This window comes from Oncorhynchus masou, chromosome 32, assembly GCF_036934945.1.
Source record: "Oncorhynchus masou masou isolate Uvic2021 chromosome 32, UVic_Omas_1.1, whole genome shotgun sequence".
Taxonomy (NCBI): Eukaryota; Metazoa; Chordata; class Actinopteri; order Salmoniformes; family Salmonidae; genus Oncorhynchus; species Oncorhynchus masou.
Genome location: NC_088243.1, coordinates 82061289 through 82087577, shown reverse-complemented (window position 1 = coordinate 82087577; position 26289 = coordinate 82061289).

Sequence of the window (26289 nt, the reverse complement as noted above, 5' to 3'; positions counted from 1 at the left end):
CCCCACGGTAAGCACGAGGAGTTGGCTCAGGTCTCCTACCTGACTCAGCCAATCTACTCGTGTGCCTCCCTCAAACATAATCTTGGGGCTGCCTCTCGGGCTTCCGTGCTAGCCGTGTACCCTCATATCATTGTCGTTCCTCCTGTGCTTTCTCCACCTGCTTCCATGGCAGGGTCTTGTCCCCTGCCATTACCTCCTCCCAGGTCCAGGATGTCCACCACTCCTCTTTCTCCCGGGTCCACGATGTCCACTCCTTTGGCACGCTGCTTGGTCCTTTTTTGGTGGGTTATTCTGTCACATTCATCGTAAGGAGGAGACCAAAGCGCAGCGTGATTACAATACATTCTTCTTTTAATGAAGAATAAACACTGAACAAGCTTGTAACGACGTTCTACTTTTGTTGAAAGAAAGTCGGACCGAAATGCAGCGTGTAAGTTACTCATGTTTAATGTGAAAACAAACAAACGAACTATACATGAAATAACTTAATAAATACAAAAAACAACAAACGGAACGTGAAACCTATTACAGCCTGACTGGTGAAACTAACACAGAGACAGGAACAATCACCCACGAAATGTAAAGCGAAACCCAGGCTACCTAAATACGGTTCCCAATCAGAGACAACGAGAATCACCTGACTCTGATTGAGAACCGCCTCAGGCAGCCAAACCTATTAAACACACACCCCTAATCAGCTACGATCCCAAATACTACAAACCCAAATACGAAACTACAATACATAATAAACCCATGTCACACCCTGGTCTGACTAACTAATAAACTAAAACACAAAATACTAAGACCAAGGCGTGACAGAACCCCCTCCCCTAAAGTGCGGACTCCCGAACGCACCTCAAAACCATAGGGAGGGTCCGGGTGGGCGTCTGTCCATGGTGGCGGTTCCGGCTCCGGACGTGGACCCCACTTCATAAATGTCATTGTTCCTCCCCTTAGCGTCCTGGGATAATCCACCCTCACCGCCGACCATGGCCGAATAGTCCTCACCCAGAACCCTACATAACAGAGGAGCAGCTCGTGACTGAGGGGCAGCTCGTGACTGAGGGGCAGCTCGGAACTGAGGCAGCTCGGGACTGAGGGGCAGCTCGGGACTGAGGGGCAGCTCGGGACTGAGAAGAAGCCCAGTACTGAGAAGAAGCCCAGCACTGAGAAGAAGCCCAGTACTGAGAAGAAGCCCAGCCAGGCAGTTGAATCCGGCAGATCCTGGCTGACTGGCGGATCCTGGCTGACTGGCGGATCCTGGCTGACTGGCGGATCCTGGCTGACTGGCGGATCCTGGCTGACTGGCGGATCCTGGCCGACTGGCAGATCCTGGCCGACTGGCAGATCCTGGCTGACTGGCAGATCCTGGCCGACTGGCGGATCCTGGCTGACTAGCAGATCTGGAAGAGTCTGGTTGACTGGCAGATCTGGAAGAGTCTGGTTGACTGGCAGATCTGGAAGAGTCTGGTTGACTGGCAGATCTGGAAGAGTCTGGTTGACTGGCAGATCTGGAAGAGTCTGGCTGAATAGCAGATCTGGAAGAGTCTGGCTGACTGGCAGATCTGGCTGCTTCATGCTGACTGACGGCTCTGGCTGCTCCATGCTAACTGGCGGCTCTGGCTGCTCCATACTGACTGGCGGCTCTGGCTGCTCCATGCAGATTGACAGCTCTGGCGGCTTCATGCAGACTGGCAGCTCCTTGCAGATTGGCAGCTCCTTGCAGACTGGCAGCTCCATGCAGACTGGCAACTCCATGCAGACTGGCAACTCCATGCAGACTGGCAACTCCATGCAGACTGGCAACTCCGTGCAGACTGGCAGCTCTTTGCAGACTGGCAGCTCTGGCTGCTCCATGCAGACTAGCAGCTCTGGCTGCTCCATGCAGACTAGCTGCTCCATGCAGACTGGCAGCTCTGGCTGCTCTATGCAGACTGACAGCTCTGGCTGCTCCATGTAGACTGGCAGCTCAGGCTGCTCTATACAGGCAGGAGGCTCCGACAGCGCTGTAGAGGAGGAAGGCTCTAGAACCGCTGAACAGGCGGGAGACTCCGACAGCGCAGGAGAGGGAGAAAGCGCTGGCTGCGCTGAACAGGCGAGGCGCACTGAAGGCCTGATGCGTGGTGCTGGCACTGGTGGTATTCGGCCGAGGACACGCACAGGAAGCCTAGTGCGGGGAGCTGCTACTGGAGGGCTGGGGTGTGGAGGTGGTATTGGATAGACCGGACCGTGCAGGCGCACTGGAGCTCTTGAGCACCGAGCCTGCCCAACCTTACCTGGTTGAATACTCTCGGTTGCCCTGCCAGTGCTGTGAGGAGAAATAGCCCGCACTGGGCTATGTAGGCGAACCGGAGACACCGAGCGCAAGGCTGGTGCCATGTAAGCCGGCCCAAGGAGACGCACTGGAGACCGGATGCGTAGAGCCGGCTTCATAGCATTAGGCTCGACGCTAAATCTAGCCCGGCCAATACGCGGAGCTGAAATATACCGCACCGGGCTATGCACCCGCACTGGGGACACCGTGCGCACCACTGCATAACACGGTGCCTGCCTGGTCTCTCTAGCCCCCGGTAAGCACAGGGAGATTGCGCAGGTCTCCTACCTGACGCAGCCATACTCCCTGATAGCCCCCCCCAAGAAATTTTTGGGGCTGCTTTTCGGGCTTCCTTGCCAACCGTGTTCCCTCGTATCGTCGGCTCCTATCTCCGGCTGCCTCTGCTCTCCTTAGTGCCTCCACCTGTTGCCATGGGAGGCGATCTCTTCCGGCCAATATCTCCTCCCAAGTGTAGCAACCTTTACCATCCAGCACGTCTTCCCATGTCCATTCTCCGAATAATTCCTCCTCCCTTTGCTTCTCCAGCTGTCGTTGCCTGTTAACCTGTTGAAACTCTAGGGGCGCAATTTCATTTTTGGATGAAAAACGTTCCCGTTTTAAACAAGATATTTTGTCACAAAAAGATGCTCGACTATGCATATAATTGATAGCTTTCGAAAGAAAACACTCTGACGTGTCCAGAACTGCAAAGATATTTTCTGTGCGTGCCCTAGAACGTGAGCTTCAGGCAAAACCAAGATGAAACTGCAACCAGGAAATCAGCAGGATTTTTGAGGCTCTGTTTTCCATTGTCTCCTTATATGGCTGTGAATGCGACAGGAATGAGCCTGCCCTATCTATCGTTTCCCCAAGGTGTCTGCAGCATTGTGACGTATTTGTAGGCATATCATTGGAAGATTGGCCATAAGAGACCACATTTACCAGGTGTCCGCCCGGTGTCCTGCGCCGAAATTGGTGCACAAAAGTCAGCTGCAAGTATTTTTCCACAGAATTCAGAGGAGAATGCAGGCTTCCACGAACGATATATCAATGAAGAGATATGTGAAAAAACACCTTGATGATTGATTCTAAACAACGTTTGCCATGTTTCGGTCGATATTATGGAGTTAATTTGGAAAAAGTTTGACGTTTTGGTGACTGAATTTTCGGTTCGTTTCGGTAGCCAAATGTGATGTACAAAACGGAGCGATTTCTCCTACACAAAGATTCTTTCAGGAAAAACTGAACATTTGCTATGTAACTGAGAGTCTCCTCATTGAAAACATCCGAAGTTCTTCAAAGGTAAATGATTTTATTTATTTGGTTATCTGGTTTTTGTGAAAATGTTGCGTGCTAAATGCTACGCAAAATGCTAAGCTAGCTTGCAATACTCTTACACAAATGCTTGATTTGCTATGGTTCAAAAGCATATTTTGAAAATCTGAGATGACAGTGTTGTTAAGAAAAGGCTAAGCTTGAGAGCAGGCATATTATTTTCATTTCATTTGTGATTTTCAGAAATCATTAACGTTGCGTTATGCTAATGAGCCTGAGGCTGTATTCACGATCCTGGATACGGGATGGGTAGTATCAAGAGGTTTAAGTAAACTATATTAGGCATCACCTACATACACTGTTGGTTATCTTTTATGAAATGCTCCACACATTACATATTTCCGCCCAAAAAACTACATTTACACCTATTAACGTTATTGTACTGCCCTTTCCTGAAGACTATTTGGTCCTGTCCGGAACTTGAATAGAATTTGAATCCCATTCCTGACAGAAACCCGAGAGCCATGGGAGTCCTGTTCCCTTGTCAACCTCGAGTCCCATCATCAGTGTCTTTGTCTATGCTACTTTAGCTACCGTTAGCTGATAAACTAGCTAGGCATTTTTCAACTCACCTCTTCCATAGAAATAATTTTAGCTCTCTTCCCTCGAAGTTCTTTGCTCTTAAGAACTTTTAGCTACTAACTTCGGATTATAGGGAAATAGTTAATATCATTATCAACTGTTAATTTGCCAACAGGTAGCTAATTTCACTATTTTGGTTAACTAGCTAACGTTAGCGTTAGTCTTTTAGCTAGCTAGCTCCCACTAGCTAGGTACATATTGTTAGGGTTGCGTCAATCGAATCTGGTATCAGGATAAATATGACACTGAGTCACCGAATTGTATACTATGTATTTTTTATTAGCTAAGCAATAAGTGGTAAATGCAATTTTTGTATATACAGGCTCTCTGTCCCACCTTGCAGGGCAAACAGAGAACTGACTTGTTCCTGACAAAGATATTATAATATACTCTTGACAGAAGTAGTTCCTGCTTCCGAGCCGGCCTGTCAGAGTAGGGACCGGGCGTGGTTTAGACTCACCCAGCGGGTGAGTTGTTGTAGTTGAGTAGAATATACAGTTATCAGGCACCTGGCTCCTGTTATCTAACAAAAGACCATTTGTTCTCGCAACACCCCGCTCTGAATGTGCCCCCCCAACTCATTGCACAGTTCCTGTCTTCATGTTATTCTGTATTTTTCCATCACGAGAAAGGCCCATGGCCCTGAAACTGTTAACAATGTCTCAAGTCAGCTATATTGCATAACACATATACCCACACAAGCCAACAGCAGCTAATATTCCATCACATATGATATGGTAAGGGCTATAGTGTATAACACAGAACCTCACAATACATAGTTGCTAACACTGTAGCTAGCTAGCTACGTTACAGTGTGTTACTGTACTGTAATTTCTGTAGTGTAATTTAGCACTAAAACGTGTTGATGGTACGAGCTACTGTAGATTACCGAGCTAACAAGTTATTCTCATTATAGCCAATAACATAACGATGTTTTACTAGTTATAGCCTGGTATTCTAGCTAGCTAACTAAATGACCTACCTTTTGAAACCATTGTTTGGGAAAAACTACCCAATGTGATCCCACCGTCCACAGCTCAGTCACTCTGAACTAGTCCTACTCTCCCTATTGTTTTTCTTGTGTTCCTATTTCCTTTTTTATTTGGAAAATATTTGTCTTTTTAATTCTGTATTGTTGGGAATGGGCTCGTAAGTAAGCATTTCACTTTAAAGTCTTCACCTGTTGTAATCGGCGCATGTGACCAATACAATTTGATTTGATCCCTCCTGGAGAGCAAGCAGGATTTTCTCCCAGACCTATTTTAAAGAGAGAGTTCACCCAAATGAACAAATACAAAATGTTTGTGTCCTTACCTTGAAAGCTGTCTATGGACAAGGAGACTGGTGGTCACCCACTGCCATCAACCATGGATATGTCCTATGCAGAGCCCTGGTGTAGTGGTGACACTTTCTCTGCATGTTCTGCATACAACTTTCCACCTGAGAACAGAGATCAATCCCTGCTTCCACCCATCCCACTGTTTCTAGCCTTTGCCTATCTCATTTCATTACTGTCTGAATAAAGTGTCAAACCACCTAAGAAATTAGCATACTTAAAATGCCCCCCCCCCAAAAAAAATCCCAAAGTAACAAAGTTGTCCAATTTCGAGTGTTCATTTAATGTTCAAAGCATCCTGAATACACCTAACGTGTGGTTTTTACTCTTTTCATTTTCCACCCTGGTGATAGGCCTAAGCCATGTCAAAATAAGTAGAATTGCAGGAAATGACTTTAAAACATTTTCTCCCATCTAAGGGTTGTTCCAGGGGGCAATGACATTCACATAGCAAATCTCACTTCAAGCTTCTTTCAAAATAAAATCTGCCCTGTTGTTAGTTATACCCACAATGATCTAAAATAGGTTTGTTGTTGTTCATTCAGGCTTTTAAATCTGAAATTAAATCTGAAATGAATGACCATGCAGATATATATCCATTGCTTTTATAGGCTACTGGTCAGATTTTTCTCTGCACCAAGACACAGAGGGGGGATGGCGGGTGGACAGAGAGAGAGAGATGGAAAGATGGAGAGGGGAAGAAAGAGGGAGGTAGAGAGAGACAGGTAGAGAGGGGAAGAAATAGCGTGGTAGAGACAGACAGGGAGAGAGAGAAAGATGGAGAGGGGAAGAAAGAGGGTGGTAGAGAGAGACAGGGAGAGAGAGAAAGATGGAGAGGGGAAGAAAGAGGGTGGTAGAGAGAGACAGGGAGAGAGAGAAAGATGGAGAGGGGAAGAAAGAAGGTGGTAGAGAGAGAAAGATGGCGAGGGGAAGAAAGAGGGTGGTAGAGAAAGATGGAGAGGGGAAGAAAGAGGGTGGTAGAAAGAGACAGGGAGAGAGAGAAAGATGGAGAGGGGAAGAAAGAGGGTGGTAGAGAGAGAAAGATGGAGAGGGGAAGAAAGAGGGTGGTAGAGAGAGACAGGGAGAGAGAGAAAGATGGAGAGGGGAAGAAAGAGGGTGGTAGAGAGAGAAAGATGGAGAGGGGAAGAAAGAGGGTGGTAGAGAGAGACAGGGAGAGAGAGAAAGATGGAGAGGGGAAGAAAGAGGGTGGTAGAGAGAGAAAGATGGAGAGGGGAAGAAAGAGGGTGGTAGAAAGAGACAGGGAGAGAGAGAAAGATGGAGAGGGGAAGAAAGAGGGTGGTAGAGAGAGAAAGATGGAGAGGGGAAGAAAGAGGGTGGTAGAGAGAGACAGGGAGAGAGAGAAAGATGGAGAGGGGAAGAAAGAGGGTGGTAGAGAGAGAAAGATGGAGAGGGGAAGAAAGAGGGTGGTAGAGAGAGACAGGGAGAGAGAGAAAGATGGAGAGGGGAAGAAAGAAGAGCATGGAGTAAAGACATGGAAGGTATGAAAATTGATAAAGAGAGATGATGCAGGGAGACGGATGTGAGAAGAGAGAGAGGAGGTCGAGAGAGAAGGGCCTGTCCAGGGTGTATCCATCAGGTGTGGCAGTAGGTTGGAAGGATGAAAGGATGGATCTGGGAACGCTCCCTGAGGGGCAGAAGAGGTCTTCACTCCCACTGACACAGCACTCATACACACACACACACATACACACACACACACACACACATACAGACAGACACACACACACACACACAAATACAGACAGACACACACACACACACAAATACAGACAGACACACACACACACACACAAATACAGACAGACACACACACACAAATACAGACACACACACACACACACAAATACAGATAGACACACACACACAAATACAGACAGACACACACATACACACAAATACAGACACACACACACACACACACACACACACACACACAAATACAGACAGACACACACACACAAATACAGACAGACAGACACACACACACAAATACAGACACACACACACACACAAATACAGACAGACACACACACACACACACAAATACAGACAGACACACACACACACACAAATACAGACAGACACACACACACACACACACACAAATACAGACAGACACACACACACAAATACAGACACACACACACACACACACACAAATACAGACAGACACACACACACAAATACAGACAGACACACACACACACACACACACACATACAGACAGACACACACACACAAATACAGACAGACATACACACACAAATACAGACAGACATACACACACAAATACAGACAGACACACACACACAAATACAGACAGACACACACACACAAATACAGACAGACACACACACACAAATACAGACAGACACACACACACAAATACAGACAGACACACACACACACACACATACAGACACACACACACAAATACAGACAGACACACACACACAAATACAGACAGACACACACACACACACACACACACATACAGACACACACACACAAATACAGACACACACACACACAAATACAGACACACACACACACACACAAATACAGACACACGCACAAATAGACACGCACACACACAAATACAGACACACACACAAATACAGACACACACACAAATACAGACACACGCACAAATACAGACACACATGCACACGCATACAGAAACACACACATAGAGGCACAAACACACACAAAAGGAGGGAGAGAGCGAAAGGGAGAGAGCGAAGAGAGTTATAGAGCGAGAGAAAGTGATGAGAAGTTGGTGTAAGAGCAGCGAGCGTGGGACAGGCCCAGTCCTGTAGGCAGAAACGCAATATCCGTCACCATGGCATTAATTATAGTCTGTGTTCATTAGAGTGGCCCCCCGGGGCCCGGGTTATTAGACAGGCCCCAATTAGGTCTGCGGTGAGCTAACGACGCCGGTATCTCAGCCTGGGACGGACACGGAGCGATGGGAGAAATACGGAAGTGTACGTGATCAAATGTCTTCATCAGCCCTTTGGGATGGGGGGATGAAAGGAGGAAAGGGGAATAGAGAGATGGAATGAGGGGGATGGAAGGAGGAAAGGGGAATAGAGAGATGGAATGAGGGGGATGGAAGGAGGAAAGGGGAATAGAGAGATGGAATGAGGGGGATGAAAGGAGGAAAGGGGAATAGAGAGATGGAATGAGGGGGATGGAAGGAAGAAAGGGGAATATAGAGATGGAATGAGGGGGATGGAAGGAGGAAAGGGGAATAGAGAGATGGAATGAGGGGGATGAAAGGAGGAAAGGGGAATAGAGAGATGGAATGAGGGGGATGGAAGGAGGAAAGGGGAATAGAGAGATGGAATGAGGGGGATGAAAGGAGGAAAGGGGAATAGAGAGATGGAATGAGGGGGATGGAAGGAGGAAAGGGGAATAGAGAGATGGAATGAGGGGGATGAAAGGAGGAAAGGGGAATAGAGAGATGGAATGAGGGGGATGGAAGGAGGAAAGGGGAATAGAGAGATGGAATGAGGGGGATGGAAGGAGGAAAGGGGAATAGAGACATGGAATGAGGGGGATGAAAGGAGGAAAGGGGAATAGAGAGATGGAATGAGGGGGATGAAAGGAGGAAAGGGGAATAGAGAGATGGAATGAGGGGGATGGAAGGAGGAAAGGGGAATAGAGATGTGGAATAAGGGGGATGGAAGGAGGAAAGGGGAATAGAGAGGTGGAATAAGGGTGATGGAAGGAGGAAAGGGGAATAGAGAGATGGAATGAGGGGGATGAAAGGAGGAAAGGGGAATAGAGAGATGGAATGAGGGGGATGAAAGGAGGAAAGGGGAATAGAGACATGGAATGAGGGGGATGAAAGGAGGAAAGGGGAATAGAGAGATGGAATGAGGGGGATGGAAGGAGGAAAGGGGAATAGAGAGATGGAATGAGGGGGATGGAAGGAGGAAAGGGGAATAGAGAGGTGGAATAAGGGGGATGGAAGGAGGAAAGGGGAAGAGAGGTGGAATAAGGGTGATGGAAGGAGGAAAGGGGAATAGAGAGATGGAATGAGGGGGATGAAAGGAGGAAAGGGGAATAGAGAGATGGAATGAGGGGGATGAAAGGAGGAAAGGGGAATAGAGAGATGGAATGAGGGGGATGGAAGGAAACTAAAGGGAAGTGTAATCTTCCAATTAATATCCTGTATTTTTCCTCAGCATTTGGAAGATTCAAATTGTAGCTTTCCTTGCATGGGTCAGGAGGATTATGTTACTGTGATGTGAATGGGGGTCGTAATGTATTACTGTGATGTGAATGGGGGTCATAATGTATTACTGTGATGTGAATGGGGGTCATAATGTATTACTGTGATGTGAATGGGGGTCATAATGTATTACTGTGATGTGAATGGGGGTCATAATGTATTACTGTGATGTGAATGGGGGCCGTAATGTATTACTGTGATGTGAATGGGGGTCATAATGTATTACTGTGATGTGAATGGGGGTCATAATGTATTACTGTGATGTGAATGGGGGCCGTAATGTATTACTGTGATGTGAATGGGGGTCATAATGTATTACTGTAATGTGAATGGGGGCCGTAATGTATTACTGTGATGTGAATGGGGGCCGTAATGTATTACTGTGATGTGAATGGGGGCCATAATGTATTACTGTGATGTGAATTGGGGCCGTAATGTATTACTGTGATGTGAATGGGGGTCATAATGTATTACTGTAATGTGAATGGGGGCCGTAATGTATTACTGTAATGTGAATGGGGGCCGTAATGTATTACTGTAATGTGAATGGGGGTCATAATGTATTACTGTAATGTGAATGGGGGCCGTAATGTATTACTGTAATGTGAATGGGGGTCATAATGTATTACTGTGATGTGAATGGGGGCCGTAATGTATTACTGTGATGTGAATGGGGGTCATAATGTATTACTGTAATGTGAATGGGGGCCGTAATGTATTACTGTGATGTGAATGGGGGTCATAATGTATTACTGTGATGTGAATGGGGGCCGTAATGTATTACTGTAATGTGAATGGGGGTCATAATGTATTACTGTGATGTGAATGGGGGCCGTAATGTATTACTGTGATGTGAATGGGGGTCATAATGTATTACTGTGATGTGAATGGGGGCCGTAATGTATTACTGTGATGTGAATGGGGGTCATAATGTATTACTGTGATGTGAATGGGGGCCGTAATGTATTACTGTGATGTGAATGGGGGTCATAATGTATTACTGTGATGTGAATGGGGGCCGTAATGTATTACTGTGATGTGAATGGGGGCCGTAATGTATTACTGTGATGTGAATGGGGGCCGTAATGTATTACTGTGATGTGAATGGGGGTCATAATGTATTACTGTGATGTGAATGGGGGCCGTAATGTATTACTGTGATGTGAATGGGGGCCGTAATGTATTACTGTGATGCGGATGGGGGTCACAATGTATTACTGTGATGCGAATGGGGGCCGTAATGTATTACTGTGATGTGAATGGGGGTCATAATGTATTACTGTGATGTGAATGGGGGCCGTAATGTATTACTGTGATGTGAATGGGGGCCGTAATGTATTACTGTGATGCGGATGGGGGTCATAATGTATTACTGTGATGTGAATGGGGGCCGTAATGTATTACTGTGATGTGAATGGGGGTCATAATGTATTACTGTGATGTGAATGGGGGCCGTAATGTATTACTGTAATGTGAATGGGGGCCGTAATGTATTACTGTAATGTGAATGGGGGCCGTAATGTATTACTGTAATGTGAATGGGGGCCGTAATGTATTACTGTGATGTGAATGGGGGCCGTAATGTATTACTGTAATGTGAATGGGGGCCGTAATGTATTACTGTAATGTGAATGGGGGTCATAATGTATTACTGTGATGTGAATGGGGGTCATAATGTATTACTGTAATGTGAATGGGGGCCGTAATGTATTACTGTAATGTGAATGGGGGTCATAATGTATTACTGTGATGTGAATGGGGGCCGTAATGTATTACTGTAATGTGAATGGGGGCCGTAATGTATTACTGTGATGTGAATGGGGGTCATAATGTATTACTGTGATGTGAATGGGGGCCGTAATGTATTACTGTGATGTGAATGGGGGCCGTAATGTATTACTGTGATGTGAATGGGGGCCGTAATGTATTACTGTGATGTGAATGGGGGTCATAATGTATTACTGTAATGTGAATGGGGGTCATAATGTATTACTGTAATGTGAATGGGGGCTGTAATGTATTACTGTGATGTGAATGGGGGCCGTAATGTATTACTGTGATGTGAATGGGGGTCATAATGTATTACTGTAATGTGAATGGGGCAGTGTAATCTGGTGATGTGCATGGGGGCAGTGTAATCTGGTGATGTGCATGGGGGCAGTGTAGTCTGGTACTGTGGTGTGAATGGGGCAGTCAGTGTAATCTGGCTATGTGGGCCAAATAAAACTACCTGCAGGTCACCAGTTGGGGTACCCAGACATACAGTATGCTCTCATCTCATACTATCTCTCCTTAAAGCCAAGACAGAGAGAGAGGGGCCTCTCCAGTCCAGGTAAAGGCAAATTCATTGTTTTTGTTGGAGACAGTCAATCGGTCTGCACGCTTCCTTAATTGCGTCCCAAATTGCACCATATTCCCTATGCAGTGCACTGCATTTGACCTGGGCTCTGTCAAAAGTAGTAAACTAGGGAATAGAGTGTCATTTGGGGTGCACTGGGCTGATTAAACCCATTGACTGGTCTGTCAGAGAGGTGGAGGGATAGCCCCCGCAGTCCACCACACTGAAACACATCTCTTCTCTCTTCCTCTCCTTTCCCTCTCAGCCTCTTCACCACATCACCATCAGCTCCTCCTGTCTCCTATATTCTTCACCTTTCTATCTCTCATCCTCTCCACGTCATCTCCTCACATGATATACACTGCAGGGTTCAGTAAACTCTCCTCTATTTTGTAGTCAAACATTTCAATATTGTTATTCCTCCTAGAATTTCCTAACTAGACTCCTAACTCACGTGGAACTTTCAGTGTACACATGGAGTTTCATTGACAGTCCACCCTCAGTGGGTTTCTGCTGAACTATGTAAGTCTGTACATGGACGGCTCTGTGGTTACACAACCACAAGCTGATTATGCAGTGTTTGCCCTCAACCATATCCCGCTAACAGGGATTTCATATTTATGAAACTCAGTTCTCCCATGTAACGTCCTGTGGGCCCTGGTGAAAGGTAGTGCACTATATAGGGTACATGGTGCTATTGGAAAAGCAGGCCATGTTTTCAGATTCCACTGTATACTCATGAATGATCCGTCTGGTGTCCCACCACAGTTTCAGACTGAAGTGTCCCACCACAGCTTCTGCTCTTGCCGTGAAAGCTCAGGTGGCGGTGGGTTTCACTTCACACATAGCAGGTCTACCATATTTAGACAGCCCGGCATCTTCTTTCACCTCTGAAATATGTGTTGCCTGGTTTGTTTATTGTTTGTTGTGGTACTGAGTGAACTCTGAGAACAGCCTGCTCTTCCATCAGGTTCAGAATAACGACCAAAGCATGAGAAAATCACGTCTAACATTCATTAACATCATCTCGTATATCTGCCCTAACTTCTGAATGTTTTTCAGTCCATATGTAAGAATGATTCTCTCTCTCTCTCTCTCTCTCTCTCTCCCTCTCCTTCTCTCTCTCTTCTTCTCTCCCTCTCTCCTTCTCCCTCTCCTTCTCTCTCTCTTTCTCTCTCTCCTTCTCTCTCTCCTTCTCTCTCCTCTCTCTCTCCTTCTCTCTCTCCTCTCTCTCTCCTTCTCTCTCTATCCTCGCTCTCTCCCTCTCTCTCATTCTCTCTCTCTCTCCTACTCTCTCTCTCTCTCTCTCTCTCATTCTCTCTCTCTCCTACTCTCTCTCTCTTTCTCTCTCTCTCATTTTCTCTCTCTCTCTCTTTCTCTCTCTCTCATTTTTCTCTCTCTCTCTCTCTCTCTCTCTCTCTCATTTTCTCTCTCCTACTCTCTCTCTTTCTCTCTCTCTCATTTTCTCTCTCCTACGCTCTCTATCTCTCTCTCTCCTACTCTCTATCTCTCTCGCTCTCTGTCTCTCTCTCTCCTACTCTCCCTCTCTCTCTCTCTCTCTCTCTCCTCTCTCTCTCTCCTTCTCTCTCTCCTACTCTCCCTCTCTCTCACTCTCTCCTCTCTCTCTCTCTCCTTCTCTCTCTCTCTCCTACTCTCTCTCTCCTACTCTCTATCTCTCTCGCTCTCTGTCTCTCTCTCTCCTACTCTCCCTCTTTCTCTCTCTCTCATTCTCTCTCTCTCATTCTCTCTCTCTCCTACTCTCTCTCTCCTACTCTCTCTCTCTCTCTCTTACTCTCTCCCTCTCTCTTTCTCTCTCTCTCCTACTCTCTCTCTCTCTCTCCCCTACTCTCTCTCTCTCCCCTACTCACTCTCTCTCTCCCCTACTCTCTCTCTCTCCCCTACTCTTTCTCTCTCTCTCTCTCCTTCTCTCTCTCTCTCTCTCTCTCTTTCTTTCTTTCTTTCTTTCTTTCTCCTGGGGGAGGGCAGAGGAGCCATCCAGGCTTCACTGCCCCGGCTACACAAACACACTCCTCTCAGAGAGATGGGTTGATTAGTATGTTTGTTTTGGGCCTGGTCTCCACGTTAATTGAACCCATTGATTCTGTAAGACTGACCTAAAGCACACAGGGCAAAGCCATAGCTGTCTAGTCTGGATGTATAATCGTCCTTTAGGGCTCAGGTCAGATCCCTGCGCCATACAGGCACACACACATTATACAGGCAGCGGAGTCCTGCTTCCCTCCCGGGAATGGCAGCACGCTGTTCTGAAAATGGCCGGAATGGTAATTTCTGTGTTTTCAGCGTGTATTCTCTGCTCTGTGTAGTCCCTTATGGGGGAGAGCATGGAGCAGAAAGAGGCAGCCAGTGGACATGATGTATTATACTATTAACACAGCAAAGATTACCTCTGAGTTGGAAGGCTTGGGAATGAAAAGGAGAGGGGGGTGGAAACAGGAAAGGAGGGGTCATGTTGACTGGGTCAAGGCTGTAATTGGCCATCAAAGGGGTCAGTCACAGTCAGTTTGTGGTCTGTAGATCTGCCTGAGAATGTTTCCACACACTGTATAACCGTTGACCTCTATGGTTAATAATGTCAGGTCTTTTCAAATCCATTTGGTCCATGAGGCGTGTCTAATGCTACCCATTGTACAGTATGTACCTGTACCCAGCCACCTGTAGATTACTGTATGTAAAGCATACTTCCTGAACATGCATTCATGTATGGAACAACCTCATTCAGAGACTGTACTGCCTGTATGGAACAACCTCATTCAGAGAGGGTACTGCCTGTATGGAACAACCTCATTCAGAGAGGGTACTGTCTCTATGGAACAATCTCATTCAGAGAATGTACTGCGTGTATCGACCAACCTCATTCAGAGAGGGTACTGCCTGTATGGAACAACCTCATTCAGAGAATGTACTGCGTGTATCGACCAACCTCATTCAGAGAGGGTACTGCCTGTATGGAACAACCTCATTCAGAGAGGGTACTGCCTGTGCTGACGTATTGGCATGGGAGAATGATTCCACTTCATGCCTGCATGGAGACGGCATCCCAAATGGCACCCTTTGCCCTATATAGTGCACTAATTTTGACCAGAGCCCAAAGTGTGCCATTTGGGACTCAGACAATCTGTATAGACCTCACCTCGTTAGCTTTAGCTGGAACTCCTGGTTCTTTATGTGTGGTGAATTTATGTTTGTCTTTGGATTCTCCTCTCCTCTTTGAGTTTTTCTTCTGACACTCCTCTACACTCTCTCTCCCTCTCTTCCTCCCTCTCTCCTTGTACCTCCCTCTCCTCCTTCTCCCCCTCTTTGTCTCCCTCTCATTGTACCTCCCTCTCTCTCCATCTCCCTCTCTCCATCTCCCTCTCACCCTCTTTCAATCTCTCTCCCTCTCTCAATTTCATTTGAATGACTTTATTGGCATGGGAAACATTGCCAAAGCAAGTGAAATAGATAATAATCAAAGGTGAGAGAGAAAAAAATATCTTACTCTCTCCATCTTTCTTTCTCTCCCCCTCTCTCCCCCATCTCCCCCTCTCTCACCATATCAATTCAATAAAAGGGCTTTATTGACATAGGAAACATATGTTAACATTGCCAAAGCAAGTCAAGTAGATAATAAATAAAAGTGAAATAAACAATAAAACTTAAGAGTAAACATTACACTCACAAAAGTTCCAAAAGAATAGAGACATCAAATGTCGTCATATTATGTGCAAATAGTTAAAGTACAAAAGGGAAAATAAATACAGGCAACAGGTCACAAATCTTGCTGCTGTAATGTCACACTGTGGTATTTCACCCAGTAGATATGGGAGTTTATAAAAAATTGTGTTTGTTTTCAAATTCTTTGTGGATCTGTGTAATCTGAAGGAAATAGATGTCTCTAATATGATCATACATTTGACAGGAGGTTAGAAAGTGCAACACAGTGGGCAGTGTGCACATAGCATGTCTTCTCTTGAGAGCCAGGTCTGCCTCCGGAGGCAAGGCTAAGCTCACAGAGTCTGTAGTCTAAGCGTTCCTTAAGTTTGGGTCAGTCACAGCGTCAAGTATTCTGCCACTGTGAACTCTCTGTTTAGTGCCAAATAGCATTCTATTTGCTCAGTTTTTTTGTACATTTCTTTCAAATAATATTTATTGATATAGCCCTTCTTACATCAGCTGATATATCAAAGTGCTGTAGAGAAACCCAACCTAAAACCCAAACAGCAAGCAATGCAGGTGTAGAAGCACGGTGGCTAGGAAGAGCTCCCAAGAAAGGCAAAAACCTAGGAAGAAACCTAGAGTGGAACCAGGATATGAGGGGTGGCCAGTCCTCTTCTGGCTGTGCCAGGTGGAGATCAAAACAGAACATGGACAAGATGTTCAGATGTTCACAAATGACCAGCATGGTCAAATAATAGTAATCACAGTGAACAGATCAGGATTCCATAGCCGCAGGCAGAACAGTTGAAACTGGAGCAGCAGCATGACCAGGTGGACTGGGGACAACAAGGAGTCATCATGCCAGGTAGTCCTGAGGCATGGTACTGGGGCTCAGGTCCTCCGAGAGAGAGAAAGAATGAAAGAGAGAGAGAATTATAGAGAGCATACTTAAATTCACACAGGACACCGGATAAACTGGAGAAATACTCCAGATATAACAGACTGATCCTAGCCCCCCGACACAAACTACTGCAGCATAAATACTGGAGGCTGAGACAGGAGGGGTCAGGAGACACTGTGGCCCCATCCGATGATACCCCAGGACAGGGCCGAACAGGTAGGATATAACCCCACCCACTTTGCCAAAGCACAGCCCCCACATCACTAGAGGGATATCTTCAACCACCAACTTACCATCCTGAGACAAGGCAGAGTATAGCCCACAAAGATCTCCGCCATGGCACAACCCAATGGGGGTGTCAACCCAGACAGGAAAACCATGTCAGTGACTCAACCCACTCAAGTGAAGCACCCCTCCTAGGGACGGCATGGAAGAGCACCAGTAAGCCAGTGACTCAGCCCCTGTAATAGGGTTAGAGGCAGAGAATCCCAGTGGAAAGAGGGGAACCGGCCAGGCAGAGACAGCAAGGGCAGTTCGTTGCTCCAGTGCCTTTCTGTTCACCTTCACACTCCTGGGCCAGACTACACTCAATCATAAAAATGGATCTCTACAGGACAAAAACCCTGCCTCCAGCTGTTTGCTTAGACATTCTAGGGACAGTTAGGAGGCCTGCGTCTTGTGACCGTAGCGTACGTGTAGATATGTAGGGCAGGACCAAATCGGAAAGATTGGTTGGAGCAAGCCCATGTTATGTTTGTAGGTTAGCAGTAAAACCTTGAAATCAGCCCTTGCCTTAAAACTTCTTACGGCTGAAATCCCGTTAACGGGATCGATATGACAACAGCCAGTGAAAGTGCAGGGCGCCAAATTCAAACAGAAATCTCATTATTAAAGTTCCTCAAACATACAATTATTATACACCATTTTAAAGATAAACTTGTTGTTAATCCCACCAGTGTCCAATTTCAAAAAGGCGAAAGCAAACCATGCGATTATGTTAAGTCAGCACCTAGTCACAGAAAAACGCAGCCATTTCTCCAGCCAAAGAGAGGAGTCACAAAAAGCAGAAATAGAGATCAAATTCATCACTAACCTTTGATGATCTTTATCAGATGACACTCATAGGACTTCATGTTACACAATACATGTGTTTTGTTTGGGGCGGCAGGGTAGCCTAGTGGTTAGAGCGTTGGACTAGTAACCGGAAGGTTGCGAGTTCAAACCCCCGAGCTGACAAGGTACAAATCTGTCGTTCTGCCCCTGAACAGGCAGTTAACCCACTGTTCCCAGGCCGTCATTGAAAATAAGAATTTGTTCTTAAAGTTCTTAAAATAATTATAATTTGTTCGGTAAAGTTCACATTTATATCCAAAAATCTGTTTACATTGGCGCATTATGTTCAGTAATGTTGTGCCTCAAACAGAATGCACTCCCACGAATTCCAGTTCCACAATAAATGTTTGTTTTGTTCGATAAAGTCTATCATTTATGTCCAAATACCTCCTTTCTGTTTGCGGGCTTTGCGAGCACTATGTCCAAACCAAAGTCAGAAATTCTGCCAGACACCTGGTTGAAATAGTTCTCATTCGCTCCCCCTTTACAGCAGAAGCCTGAAACAAGGTTCTAAAGACTGTTGACATCTAGTGGAAGCCTTAGGAAGTGCAATCGGACCAAATTTACACTGTATCCTGGATAAGCAAAGAGTTGAAAAACTACAAACATCAGATTTCCCACTTCCTGGTTGGATTTCTCAGGTTTTTGCCTGCCATATGAGTTATGTTATACTCACAGACATCATTCAAACAGTTTTAGAAACGTCAGAGTGTCTATCCAAATCTACTCATAATATGCATATCTTAGCTTCTGGGCCTGAGTAGCAGGCAGTTTACTCTGGGCACCTTTTTCATCCAAGCTACTCAATACCGCCCCCCAGCCATAAGAACTTCAGGAAGCCAGTGTAGGGAGGCTAGCACTGAAGTGATATGATCAAATTTTGGGGTTCTAGTCATGATTCTAGCAGCCATATTTAGCACTAACTGTAGTTAATTTAGTGCTTTATCCGGGTAGCCGGAAAGTAGAGCATTGCAGTAATCTCACCTAGAAGTAACAAAAGCATGGATACATTTTTCTGCATAATTTTGCACAGAAAATGTCTGATTTTTGCAATGTTACGTAAATGGAAAAAAGCTGTCCTTGAAACAGTCTTGATATGTTCGTCAAAAGAGAGATCAGGGTCCAGAGTAATGCCGAGGTCATTCACAGTTTTATTTGAGACGACTGTACATCCATCAAGATTAATTGTCAGATTCAACAGAAGATCTTTATTTCTTGGACCTAGAACAAACATCTCTGTTTTGTCTGAGTTTAAAAGTATAAAGTTTGCAGCCATCCACTTCCTTATGTCTGAATCACAGGCTTCCAGCGAGGGCAATTTTGGGGCTTCACCACGTTTCATTGAAATGTACAGCTGTGTGTCATCCGCATATCAGTGAAAGTTAACATTATGTTTTCGAATGACATCCCCAAGAGGTAAAATATATAGTGAAAACAATAGTTGTCCTAAAATGGAACCTTGAGGAACACCAAAATTTACAGTTGATTTGTCAGAGGACAAACTATTCACAGAGACAAACATATCTTTCCGACAGATAAGATCTAAACCCGGCCAGAACTTGTCCATGTTGACCAATTTGTGTTTCCAATCTCTTCAAAAGAATGTGGTGATCGATGGTATCAAAAGCAACACTAAAGTCTAGGAGCACGAGGACAGATGCAGAGCCTCGGTCTGATGCCATTAAAAAGGTAATTTACCACCTTCACAAGTGCAGTCTCAGTGCTATGATGGGGTCTGAAACCATTCTGAAGCATTTCATATACATTGTTTGTCTTCAGGAAGGCAGTGAGTTGCTGCGCAACAGCTTTTTCTAAAAGTTTTGAGAGGAATGGGAGATTCGATATAGGCTGATAGTTTTACAAATATTTTCTAGGTCAAGGTTTGGCTTTTTCAAGAGAGACTTTATTACTGCCACTTTTAGTGAGTTTGGTACACATCCGGTGGATAGATTTCCATGTATTATGTCCAACATAGGAGGGCCAAGCACAGGAAGCAGCTCTTTCAGTAGTTTAGTTGGTTGTACATGATTATTTTCCTCATTGTGTCAAGAGATATAGTACTAAAACACTTGAGTGTCTCCCCTGATCCTAGGTCCTGGCAGACTCAGGACAACTGAGCTTTGGAGGAATATGCAGATTTAAAGTGGAATCCGTAATTTGCTTTCTAATGATCATGATCTTTTCCTCAAAGAAGTTCATGAATTTATTACTACTAAAGTGAAAGTCATCCTCTCTTGGGGAATGCTGCTTTTTAGTTAGCTTTGCGACAGTATCAAAAATACATTTAGGATTGTTCTTATTTTCCTCAATTAAGTTGGAAAAATAGGATGATCGAGCAGCAGTGAGGGCTCTTCGATATTGTCTTTCCAAGCTAGTCGGAAGACTTCCAGTTCGGTGTGGTGCCATTTCTGTTCCAATTTTCTGGAAGCTTGCTTCAGAGCTCAGGTAATTTCTGATATTTTCTACGGGTTGGTAGTCATTTAGGCAGTTTACCTTAGTGTTCTTGGGCACAGGGACTATGGTGGTCTGCTTGAAACATGTTGGTGTTACAGACTCAGACAGGGAGAGGTTGAAAATGTCAGTTAAGACACTTGCCAGTTGGTCAGCGCATGCTCGGTGTGCACGTCCTGGTAATCCGTCTGGCCCTGCGGCCTTGTGAATGTTGACCTGTTTAAAGGTCTAACTCACATTGGCTGCGGGGAGCGTGATCACACAGTCATCCGGAACATCTGATGCTCTCATGCATGTTTCAGCGTTACTTGCCTCGAAGCGAGCATAGAAGTTATTTAGCTCGTCTGGTAGGCTTGTGTCACTGGGAAGCTCTCGGCTGTGCTTCCCTTTGTAGTCTGTAATAGTTTGCAGGCCCTGCTACATCTGACGAGTGTCAGAGCCGGTGTAATACGATTTGATCTTAATCCTGTACTTACAGTCACTGTGGGGACAACGTCCTCGATGCACTTATTGATAAAGCTAGTGACTGATGTGGTGTCCTCCTCAATGCCATCGAAAGAATCCCGGAACATATTCCAGTCTGTGCTAATAAAACAGTCCTGTAGTTTAGCATCTGCTTTATCTGACCACTTTTTTATTTATCGAGTCACTGGTGCTTCCTGCCTTAATTGTTGCTTGTAAGCAGGAATCAGGAGGATAGGATAAAGATCAGATTTGCCAAATGGAAGGTGAGGGAGAGCATTATGTGTCTCTGTGTGTGAAGTAAAGGTGGTCCAGATGTTTTATCACCTCTGGTTGCACGTTTAACATGCTGATAGAAATTAGGTAAAACTGATTTAAGTTTCCTTGCATTAAAGTCCCTGGCCACTAGGAGCACCGCCTCTGGATGAGCATTTTCCTGTTTGCTCATGGCTGTATACAGCTCATTGAGTGCGGTATGTCAAATTTAATTTTCCTTTTGATGGCATAGAAGACCCTTCTTGCCTTGTCTCTCAGCTCGTTCACAGCTTTGTGGAAGTTACCTGTGGCGCTGATGGTAGGTATGCATCGTTTTTTTGTGTTCTCTCGGTCAACGGTGTCTAGAAGGAATTTGTATTTGTGGACCTACTGACCCCGTTGTGACCCTCACACCATACTGCAGTACAGCTCTACTGACCCCATTGTGACCCTCCCTCCACACTGCAGTACAGCTCCACTGACCCCGTTGTGACCCTCCCTCCACACTGCAGTACAGCTCCACTGACCCTGTTGTGACCCTCCCTCCACACTGCAGTACAGCTCTACAGGACACTGAGGTACTGCATAGAGGACTTATAGGGACTGATACTAACTATTCACCCCAGTACAAATGAACTGTACTCACACAAATTCATATTAAAAAGCAACTCTAATGCAAAATGTGATTATTTTTCAAAGAGTAAATACAGTATTGAAAAGAAAGAGCCAAAGGCAGGAGTTTTAGTAATTCAGGCTTGAGAAGAACAGGACCAGCCGGAGGTACACTACTCTAAATTGATTATGGTTTTAGCAATACTCAAATGAAATAGGTGCCGGCGCCGACAGAGATGGCCGCCTCGCTTCGCGTTCCTAGGAAACTATGCATTTTTTTTTCATGTGTTATTTCTTACGTTAGTACCCCAGGTCATCTTAGGTTTCATTACATACAGTCGAGAAGAACTACTGAATATAAGAGCAGCGTCAACTCACCATCAGTACAACCAAGAATATGACTTTCGCGAAGCGGATCCTGTGTTCTGCCTTTCACCCAGGTCAACGGAATGGATCCCAGCCGGTGACCCAAAAAAAAACGACTTCGTAAAAGAGGGAAACGAAGCGGTCTTCTGGTCAGACTCCGGAGACGGGCACATCGTGCACCACTCCCTAGTATACTTCTGCCTTATGGCTAACGAGACATGGTGTGGTCACAAAAACGTACAGGAACTCAAGTCCTTCTGTTCACCTGATTTAGAATTCCTCACAATCAAATGTCAACCACATTATCTACCAAGGGAATTTTCTTCGATTATAATCACAGCCGTATATATTCGCCCCCAAGCAGTGTATATATTCGCCCCCATTCGCCCCCCGATGGCTCTGAACAAACTTTATTTGACTCTTTGCAAACTGGAATCCATATATCCTGAGGCTGCATTCATTGTAGCTGGGGATTTTAACAAGGCTAATCTGAAAACAAGACTCCCTAAATTGTATCAACATATCGATTGCGCAACCCTGGCTGGCAAAACCTTGGATCATTGCTATTCTAACTTCCGCGATGCATATACGGCACTGCCCCGCCCTCCTTTCGGAAAAGCTGACCACAACTCCATTTTGTTGATCCCTGCCTACAGACAGAAACTAAAACAAGAAGCTCCCACGCTGAGGTCTGTCCAATGCTGGTCCGACCAATCTGATTCCACACTCCAAGACTGCTTCCATCACGTGGACTGGGATATGTTTCGTATTGCGTCAGACAACAACATTGAGAAATACGCTGATTCGGTGTGCGAGTTCATTAGAACGTGCGTTGAAGATGTCGTTCCCATAGCAACGATTAAAACATTCCCAAACCAGAAACCGTGGATTGATGGCAGCATTCGCGTGAAACTGAAAGCGCGAACCACTGCTTTTAATCAGGGCAAGGTGATCGGAAACATGACTGAATACAAACAGTGCAGCTATTCCCTCCGCAAGGCAATCAAACAAGCTAAGCGTCAGTATAGAGACAAAGTAGAATCTCAATTCAACGGCTCAGACACAAGAGGTATGTGGCAGGGTCTACAGTCAATCACGGATTACAAAAAGAAAACCAGCCCTGTCACGGACCAGGATGTCTTGTACCCAGGCAGACTAAATAACTTTTTTGCACGCTTTGCGGACAATACAGTGCCACTGACATGGCCTGCAACCAAAAGATGCGGACTCTCCTTCACTGCAGCCGAGGTGAGTAAAACATTTAAACGTGTTAACCCTCGCAAGGCTGCAGGCCCAGACGGCATCCCCAGCCGCGCCCTCAGAGCATGCGCAGACCAGCTGGCTGGTGTGTTTACGGACATATTCAATCAATCCCTATACCAGTCTGCTGTTCCCACATGCTTCAAGAGGGCCACCATTGTTCCTGTTCCCAAGAAAGCTAAGGTAACTGAGCTAAACGACTACCTCCCCGTAGCACTCACTTCCGTCATCATGAAGTGCTTTGAGAGACTAGTCAAGTACCATATCACCTCCACCCTACCTGACACCCTAGACCCACTCCAATTTGCTTACCGCCCAAATAGGTCCACAGACAATGCAATCTCAACCACACTGCACACTGCCCTAACCCATCTGGACAAGAGGAATACCTATATGAGAATGCTGTTCATCGACTACAGCTCGGCATTTAACACCATAGTACCCTCCAAGCTCGTCATCAAGCTTGAGACCCTGGGTCTCGACCCCGCCCTGTGCAACTGGGTACTGGACTTCCTGACGGGCCGCCCCCAGGTGGTGAGGGTAGGCAACAACATCTCCACCCCGCTGATCCTCAACACTGGGGCCCCACAAGGGTGCGTTCTGAGCCCTCTCCTGTACTCCCTGTTCACCCACGACTGCGTGGCCAGGCACGCTTCCAACTCAATCATCAAGTTTGCGGACGACACAGTGGTAGGCTTGATTACCAACAACGACGAGACGGCCTACAGGGAGGAGGTGAGGGCCCTCGGAGTGTGGTGTCAGGACAATAACCTCACACTCAACGTCAACAAAACTAAGGAGATGATTGTGGACTTCAGGAAACAGCAGAGGGAACACCCCCCTATCCACATCGATGGAACAGTAGTGGAGAGGGTAGTAAGTTAAGTTCCTCGGCATACACATCACAGACAAACTGAATTGGTCCACCCACACAGACAGCATCGTGAAGAAGGCGCAGCAGCGCCTCTTCAACTTCAGGAGGCTGAAGAAATTTGGCTTGTCACCAAAAGCACTCACAAACTTCTACAGATGTACAATCGAGAGCATCCTGGCGGGCTGTATCACTGCCTGGTACGGCAACTGCTCCGCCCACAACCGTAAGGCTCTCCAGAGGGTAGTGAGGTCTGCACATCACCGGGGGCAAACTACCTGCCCTCCAGGACACCTACACCACCCGATGTTACAGGAAGGCCATAAAGATCATCAAGGACAACAACCACCCGAGCCACTGCCTGTTCACCCCGCTATCATCCAGAAGGCGAGGTCAGTACAGGTGCATCAAAGCTGGGACCGAGAGACTGAAAAACAGCTTCTATCTCAAGGCCATCAGACTGTTAAACAGCCACCACTAACATTGGGTGGCTGCTGCCAACACACTGACTCAACTCCAGCCACTTTAATAATGGGAATTGATGGGAAATTACGTAAAATATATCAGTAGCCACTTTAAACAATGCTACCTAATATAATGTTTACATTCCCTACATTATTCATCTCATATGTATACGTATATACTGTACTCTATATCATCTACTGGGGTGGCAGGGTAGCCTAGTGGTTAGAGCATTGGACTAGTAACCGAAAGGTTGCAAGTTTGAATCCCCGAGCTGACAATGTACAAATCTGTCATTTTGCCCCTGAACAGGCAGTTAACCCACTGTTCCTAGGCCGTCATTGAAAATAAGAATTTGTTCTTATCTGAGTTGCCTAGTAAAATAAAGGTAAAATAAAAAATAAATAAAAATCTTTATGTAATACATGTATCACTAGCCACTTTAACTATGCCACTTTGTTTACATACTCATCTCATATGTATATACTGTACTCAATACCATCTACTGTATCTTGCCTATGCCGCTCTGTACCATCACTCATTCATATATCTTTATGTACATATTCTTTATCCCCCTACACTTGTGTGTATAAGACAGAAGTTTTGGAATTGTTAGTTAGATTACTTGTTGGTTATTACTGCATTGTCGGAACTAGAAGCACAAGCATTTCGCTACACTCGCATTAACCCCTCACCAGAGAGTCTGTCTGTATGCCGGTCTGTATACCTGCCTGTCTACCTGCCTGCCTACCTGTCTGTATACCTGCCTGTCTACCTGTCTACCTGTCTGTATACCTGCCTGTCTACTGGTCTACCTGTCTGTCTACCTGTCTGTATACCTGCCTGTCTACTGGTCTACCTGTCTGTATACCTGCCTGTCTACTGGTCTACCTGTCTGTCTACCTGTCTGTATACCTGCCTGTCTACTGGTCTACCCGTCTGTATACCTGCCTGTCTACTGGTCTACCCGTCTGTCTACCTGTCTGTATACCTGCCTGTCTACTGGTCTACCCGTCTGTCTACCTGTCTGTATACCTGCCTGTCTACTGGTCTACCCGTCTGTCTACCTGTCTGTATACCTGCCTGTCTACTGGTCTACCCGTCTGTCTACCTGTCTGTATACCTGCCTGTCTACTGGTCTACCTGTCTGTCTACCTGTCTGTATACCTGCCTGTCTACTGGTCTACCTGTCTGTATACCTGCCTGTCTACTGGTCTACCTGTCTGTCTACCTGTCTGTCTACTGGTCTACCTGTCTGTCTACCTGTCTGTATACCTGCCTGTCTACTGGTCTACCCGTCTGTCTACCTGTCTGTATACCTGCCTGTCTACTGGTCTACACGTCTGTCTACCTGTCTGTATACCTGCCTGTCTACTGGTCTACCTGTCTGTCTACCTGTCTGTATACCTGCCTGTCTACTGGTCTACCTGTCTGTCTACCTGCCTGCCTACCTGTCTGTCTACCTCTCCTAATCTCCATGGTTACAGTACACACCACCTCTCCTTAGCTCCATGGTTACAGTACACATCGCCTCTCCTAACCTCCATGGTTACTGTTACGAATCCCTTTTGGCCCGACAGTCTAGGGGGGATGGTAATGAGACCCATAACCCTAACTCATGCAAATTATAATAGTGACAAAGTAAAAGTGAGAACGAAATAACCACGACAACTGAAATCTACCGTCAAACTCAGGGTTTATTGTAAAACACAC